Genomic DNA, 6639 nt, shown 5'->3' with positions numbered 1-6639 from the left:
CGAGTCTTTGGTCATGATTTTTAGTTTCAAAATGACAAAACCTGTCATTCCACAGCTAATACACCACTCCTGGGGCTGTCTTCAATATGTGTTTGGCAGTACCTCACTTGTGATATCAGTGACGGCTGGTGGTGATATTGGGTGGGTGGGCTAACAAATGCATTATGCCCATCAATACTTCATGCTGCAGCAACAGCAGCATCACATCCGAGATACCAAGTTATAGCAGCAACACTATATACCTTGTTATACCAAGTGCTCTACAATAACACTATAGAGACGTAACCACAAGAAAGGCCTGATGTCAAAAAACTCTCTGTATCTGCATTTCTCTTTCTCTCTCTCTCTCACACACACACACACACACACACACACCATTTGACTATTTTTCTCTATACACATTAGCACATGCCATTTTAACGAAAACAAAATATGCAAGAATGATGGAATGATAGGCTACATAATAGAACAGAATGATCTGTCATGTAGCCTACAATGTCAGAAAAGGGACCACCTAGGGATGCACTACACAATGTGTTCCAACTGTAACGACTGCCAATAGATACTGCAACTATCACAACCGTTTTGCAAGACATTGTGTCAAACATCATGTCCCGAACAAAACAATTTGGTAACCACAGCAAAAATAACGGTCATTGTAGAAGAGAGACAGGCAATATGTAGACAAGAAAAATAAAGGAAACGTGTGTGATGGTCTTTTAAGAGGTCTGTAGCTTGGGCCTACCTTATTTGAAGAGAAGCTCACATCGACGACCTTTCTGGGACGCAAACAGGTTAATCACCATGTCATTGAAGTCCGGTGATTTTTGGATAAAGTCCCAAAGGCTCGAATAGTTCCTAATAGTGGCTAGTCACAAGCAGCGTTGGCCGTTCTTTGGGGTATAATCCGAACAAAAAATATCCAGCAACAACGTAAAAGTTGAATCATTCTGATTTTTAATGTTCAACTTGCTAGATCGATAAGCTAAATTCGAAGAACAGTCGGGGATTCGTTTAATGGAGTATTTCCCGTCATTTAGCTACCGTTTTTAAAAGCTTTGAGGGATAGGTTCAAAATCACCTCTTATTTTATCTAATAAAATAAGCCTTCAATATATCATCACTATATTAGATTGACTGACAGCTATTTGACAATACTAGCTAGCTAACGTTGGTTGACAAATAGTGAAAAGGTTATCTAGCTAGAGAGCTAGTGATAGCTAATGTCAGCTGTTAACTAGCTACCTATTGACAGCCACTCTTTTTTTTAGCCACTCTACTTTTCCGTGATCATGGGATTATTAGAAGAAATGTGCGAAACAGACATTCAATAGCTGTCAGTTACTTGTATTCTAGATGACAAATAAATAGTCTGGTACAGTAAATGATCTAGTTTCGCCGGACTTTCTCGGATACTTCTCAATAGTTTCCGATGGAAAACAGCGCTCAAATTAACCGGCACGTGACCGCCTGAGACTTCCGGGTACAGGGCTGGCTGAATTTAGCCCAAATAATCAAGGAGCAAATCAAGGGGGCGTGCCACGACAAATGTCACTCACTTCACGCAAAGGTGAATGGAAGCTGGTGCCACTGTGTTTGGGCTGTAAAAAAATAAGCCCATTTAGATATATCCTGTTTTTCTTGTGACTATTAGGTGCTGTTGCTGCTCTAGGTTCCAAATTTTTAAAAAATCTGTTCTAAGGTTTTTTAACAATAATTTTCTTATCTTTATTGTAAAACATAGGGAGGACTTAGCCCTATTAGCCCATTTATACCAGCCGTCCCTGGATATCATCTCATGTAACATAATGTCTGTCTGACCATAACTGCACTGAGAAGTCTGAAATCAAACCAACAATGACCCTGTGACACAGCAAGCGCTCCCACAGGTAGAGTGCGGCAGAAGTGTACAACTCTGATGGTCTGACACACACGAACTGCACACCTCACTCATCCTAGGTAAGTGGCCCATACATCAACCATATCAGACATCAGAAGTGTTGAACTGATACCTGCATGTAGCTGCCGTTCCAATGCACAGAGCCGATGCGAAAATGATGCTGCGTGGGTTGGGCAGGGAGTGGCTTCAGGCGACTCACCTGGGGTTGCTCTTCCTGGTGGCACACCTGACTGACCTGGAGCCAGGAGACTAGAGTGGAGAGGAGAGGAAAGGAGAGGACCACAGCCAACTGCAGCAGTTGAATATTGACATGCCAGGGTTAGGTGACAATTTGCAGGTACGTGCATGCGTGTGTGTGTGTGAGAGAGAGTGTGTGAGAGTGACTGTGTGTGTGTGTGTGGTCACTACACTTGTCTTGGCGTGTTTCCATACTGGTGTTTGTTGTACTCTGTGTAGTTCTTTTATTTTTGCAGGTGTGTAGTACTGTGCACTGTGACAGGGAAACAGTTGCACATAGTCTGATCAAAATGTATCCAGCTGTGGAGCAGAAGGGAGGGTGTGTAACCTCCACAGAGTTCAAGAAACAGTTGTCCATTTTCATGTTGTTATTTGATGGAAACCTTTATTTGCTTTCACCTGCCTGTGATAAATGCACATGGTTTCCGGGCTACTGCAGTTACGGTGTGTTTGTTTGGCTGCTTCTATATTGTGGGACTGCAAAGGTAATGCTGGGTGTGGATCATGTGTTTGTGTGTAGGTCTGTGAGTTGGGAATTTTGTGCATTTGAGGCCAGTGGTTTTGAGTAAAACACTGCCAGAGTGTTTAGTATTATCATCACAGTGAAGTATGTAAGATAAGCCCTATCTCCTTTTCCAGGCAGCAAAATTGTTTTATGACTCTCACCACTCCACATAAGCAAATGAAAGAAATTAGGGGGTGAATTTGAATACTTTTAGTCTTTCTGGCTGTCAGTTGGAAAGTGCCGTGCCACCACTCAAGAGGATGGTGAACAAAAGCTTTTTGTTCTTGTTTTCTCAAAAGATGCAACAAATTGTGCAAGGAACTCATTCACGCAATGGTGTCACCTTTAAACTTCTGATCTGGTCTGATTTAGACTTTATCCGCAATGTGACAACACATATTCAGTAATTTCCTCTAGATGAACATATAGAAGATGCATAAAGGTTTATGAAAAGATGATAAACTGGACTACAGCAGCTATTTTAAGATTACTTCTGTCAGTGGAACAAGAGGACATAGGTGTAAATTATTAAATTAATTCAAGATAGATTTCATGCTGATACAAGTAACTATTTTTTTCTCTCAGAGAGTTAGAAATGTGTGAAATCACCTGACAGGATTTGCAGTCAAAATAGTGTCAGGCTTGACACAGTCCTAGATACACTTTAAGAAGTTAGACAAAATGATGAACCTATCTGGGCTGAACAGCCTATTCTCATCATTAAAATTTGTGTGTTCTTGCATTCTTATGTCTATCAAACCATGCATAATATCTCTTAGCATACACAGTGGTACTCCCCAGCTGAGCCTGTTGGTACAGCTGTTATGGTGCAATGCCATGATACCTGCAGTGACACTGTTCTATTGTTTAATATACGTATGTTGTCTGATTCCAATGCTTGTGTAGCAGTTATCCTGACTAGGCTTTGCATTTTATCATATAAAAGTCAAGTTTTTTACTTGTGTGAGTATGAGTGTGTGTGAAGCGGCACTGACTACAGACCTGACCTAGCCAATGGTGCTGATCTAAACACACACCTGCATCAATACAGCATGTACCTGAGCACTGGGTGTCTGAGGGGTAAATAAGAGAATGAGACATGGGAGAACAGTCTGGAGACTGAATGGATAACCAGATGCACTAAAAAAGTTGACACATCATGTTTTTGTTCCAAAAAAAATGTCCAAATGAAATAGTAGTATCTTTCAGTTATCATTAAAGGTTTTCTTGGGGTATTCCACAGATAACTGATTGTTAGTTCAAGCTCTTATTTCTGTTTTACATTGGTATGTCTTACTTTATTAAAAGTTGACTGTAATAATTTAGACAATGGCACAAACCCAAGGAAAGAGTGAATAGTAAAAAAGTAATCCCCTTAAAAAGTGCTTAGGGTGGTACTGTGAGAAAATAAAATCCAGGCAATCCATTCAAAAGTGTTTGTTTGACCACTAGAAGCAATGATAAACCTGTTCAGGGGCTATTGACATGATACACCCTTTGTATATCCAACCAAACACTTTCCCTGGATTGTGTTTTTTTCTTAGTGCCACCCTGGGTGCCTCATAAGAAGATTATCTCCCTGTAAGTCCAGATGCAAATATCAGCTTTGCATGAGGGGCAGGCTCTGTGGATGACCCATCATTCACACAATTCCTCACATCTCACAGTCAAATCACACCCTCCCTTATGTCGTTTGCAAAGATGCACAAATACTGTCTCAATGAAGTCCAGTGTGTGGACTTATATTGTAGGCTGAGTACTATAATCCTACAGACATGAAGTTGCAGTTTCCAGCCACCTGTCTTGTGGTGGAGGTCTCTATCAAAAAGGGATTTTCATACATGACTCTGATTTCAGGCTTCTGAAAGACAGAAACAGAAGACATCCAGCCCCACTGCTTTTGGTTTTGTTTTTTTTATGTTTCTGTTTTGACATCAGTCATCGATCCCTGCATCCCACAAAAGGGGTGTTTAAGCCTTGCGCAAACAAAGCAGCCTTGTCAGTGCCGGTCCCAAGCAGTTTTCCGTTTTGGATGACTGACCTCATCAGGTAAAGCAGGTATCACAATGCTCACATGCAGGCAGAAGGGTGTGTCTGCCCACCAGTTCTCCTATGTCCCCCTGGCCCTGACTGTATGGCCATGATTGTGAGAACAAGATTCACCCTAACTCTGTCTTCTGCCATTCAGCTACCTGGCCTGTTCTACAGCCAGGGGCCCTCCTTTCCTTAGAGCCTTGGGAGAGGCCTTGCATGGCACACAGAGAGGCTGCCCTCAGCTCCCCCATGCTCAAGGAGACATTTTTACTCATCTTCCCACCTCTCTTTATGCCAGCAACTTGTTGTCTTTTATTTATTTCTCAGATTATTTGGTTGTGATTTTTTTTCGGTATATGAGAAAAAAACTCCCACTTTACCTAACCTACCTGTGTGTACTTACAGATATTCCAAGCATTCTAAGATTGTGAAGGTGAATGTTCAAATACACACACACACACAACACACACACACACACGTACACGCACACGCATACACATGTACATATACATTAATGTTACCCTTCACTGGAACTAAGGGGCCTAGCCTAAACCCTGAAAAACAGCCCCAGACCATTATCCCTCTTCCACCAAACTTTACAGTAGGCACTGTGCATTCCAGTAGTTAGCACTCTCCTGGCATCCGCCAAACCTAGATTCGTCCATCAGACTGCATCTATCTATGTATGGCTTTACATACATGATTAAATTAGCAGAAAAAATGACAATAATACATATATGTGTGTGTGTGTGTGTGTGTGTGTGTGTGTGTGTGCGTGTGTGTGTGATGTTTCTGCTATTTTAACTAGTATTTTTGCAAATACTATATAGTATTTTGGTTGAATAGCAGGTGCTCCTCCACACAAATGCTCCAGCACCTGCTTTCTCATCTCTGCCCCCCCCCCCCACACACACAAGGTGTCATCCTACATTAAGGATGCAGATCTAAATCTGTTTTGGATCCAACTTTGTTATACTTACATCAAAACACCAAGGTGGAATTTGCTGGCTATTTGGGCTATTGATATTCTGTCTGTAAAACGAGCACAATATTGCTTCCCAAGATCAGCTGTACATAGATGCACTGAGTACTCATTCACAAACCCAGAGAGTGCTACAGTGGAAGCTTGTGGAAGGACTAAGACCTGATTTCTCATATCGCCTGGATTCTAGTAATTAGTGTGATTACATTGGTGTGATTCTTTAATTGTGTGTGCATGTACAGAGTTGTGTGGCGAAATATCAGTAGCTGCTACGTGAATAAATATGTAGTGTCTATATAGACACACCTGGGTGTTACTGAGGTGGAGTGGACTTTACCCAATGAAGGTCAGATCTATTAGGGTCCCACACACAATCACACAGACACACACACACTTCATGCACACATTTACAAAAACGCCCAAACCCATACACACGTACTTTCAATTAGGAGAAGAGGTTTCAGTTTTGGCCTTCGCGTTAATCCTTTTTGGCTCATTGGAAGTTTACCACAATGTGGCAATCAGGGCTCTCTGTTTGTGTTTCCTGTGCAAATTGGGATGCAAATGTGCCTGTCATTGCCACGCCCCACAGAGCCATCAAACTGGCAGGTGTTGTGTGTTGTATGTGTGTGTGTGTGTGTTTGTGGGGGGGGGGGGGGGGGGGGTGACACACACGCACACAGATGTTCCCCACCTGTGAAATATCTCTTCCCAAAAGGCAGCCTTTGTCAGTAAGGACAGCTTTGCATGTGCATAAGACAGGGAAATGATAAGCGCCCCTTTCTGCCTGGGCTCATCTACCTCTGGTGAGCTTTGCATTGGGAGCTTTATCTTGGGTGCATGTGCCTACCACAGGATGGAGGCAATGATGTGCACTGTTTGGCCTACAGGAGGAGCTCCAGCCACGGTGCAGGCAGTGTGGAAAGGTGGTTGACCTCACCCTGGGACCTAGGTGAGTGCAAGGGCAGTCTCTCATGTCTC

Source organism: Megalops cyprinoides, chromosome 8 (assembly GCF_013368585.1).
Source record: "Megalops cyprinoides isolate fMegCyp1 chromosome 8, fMegCyp1.pri, whole genome shotgun sequence".
Taxonomy (NCBI): Eukaryota; Metazoa; Chordata; class Actinopteri; order Elopiformes; family Megalopidae; genus Megalops; species Megalops cyprinoides.
The sequence above is the reverse complement of the archived record's forward strand: the minus strand, read 5'-3'. Positions refer to the sequence as shown.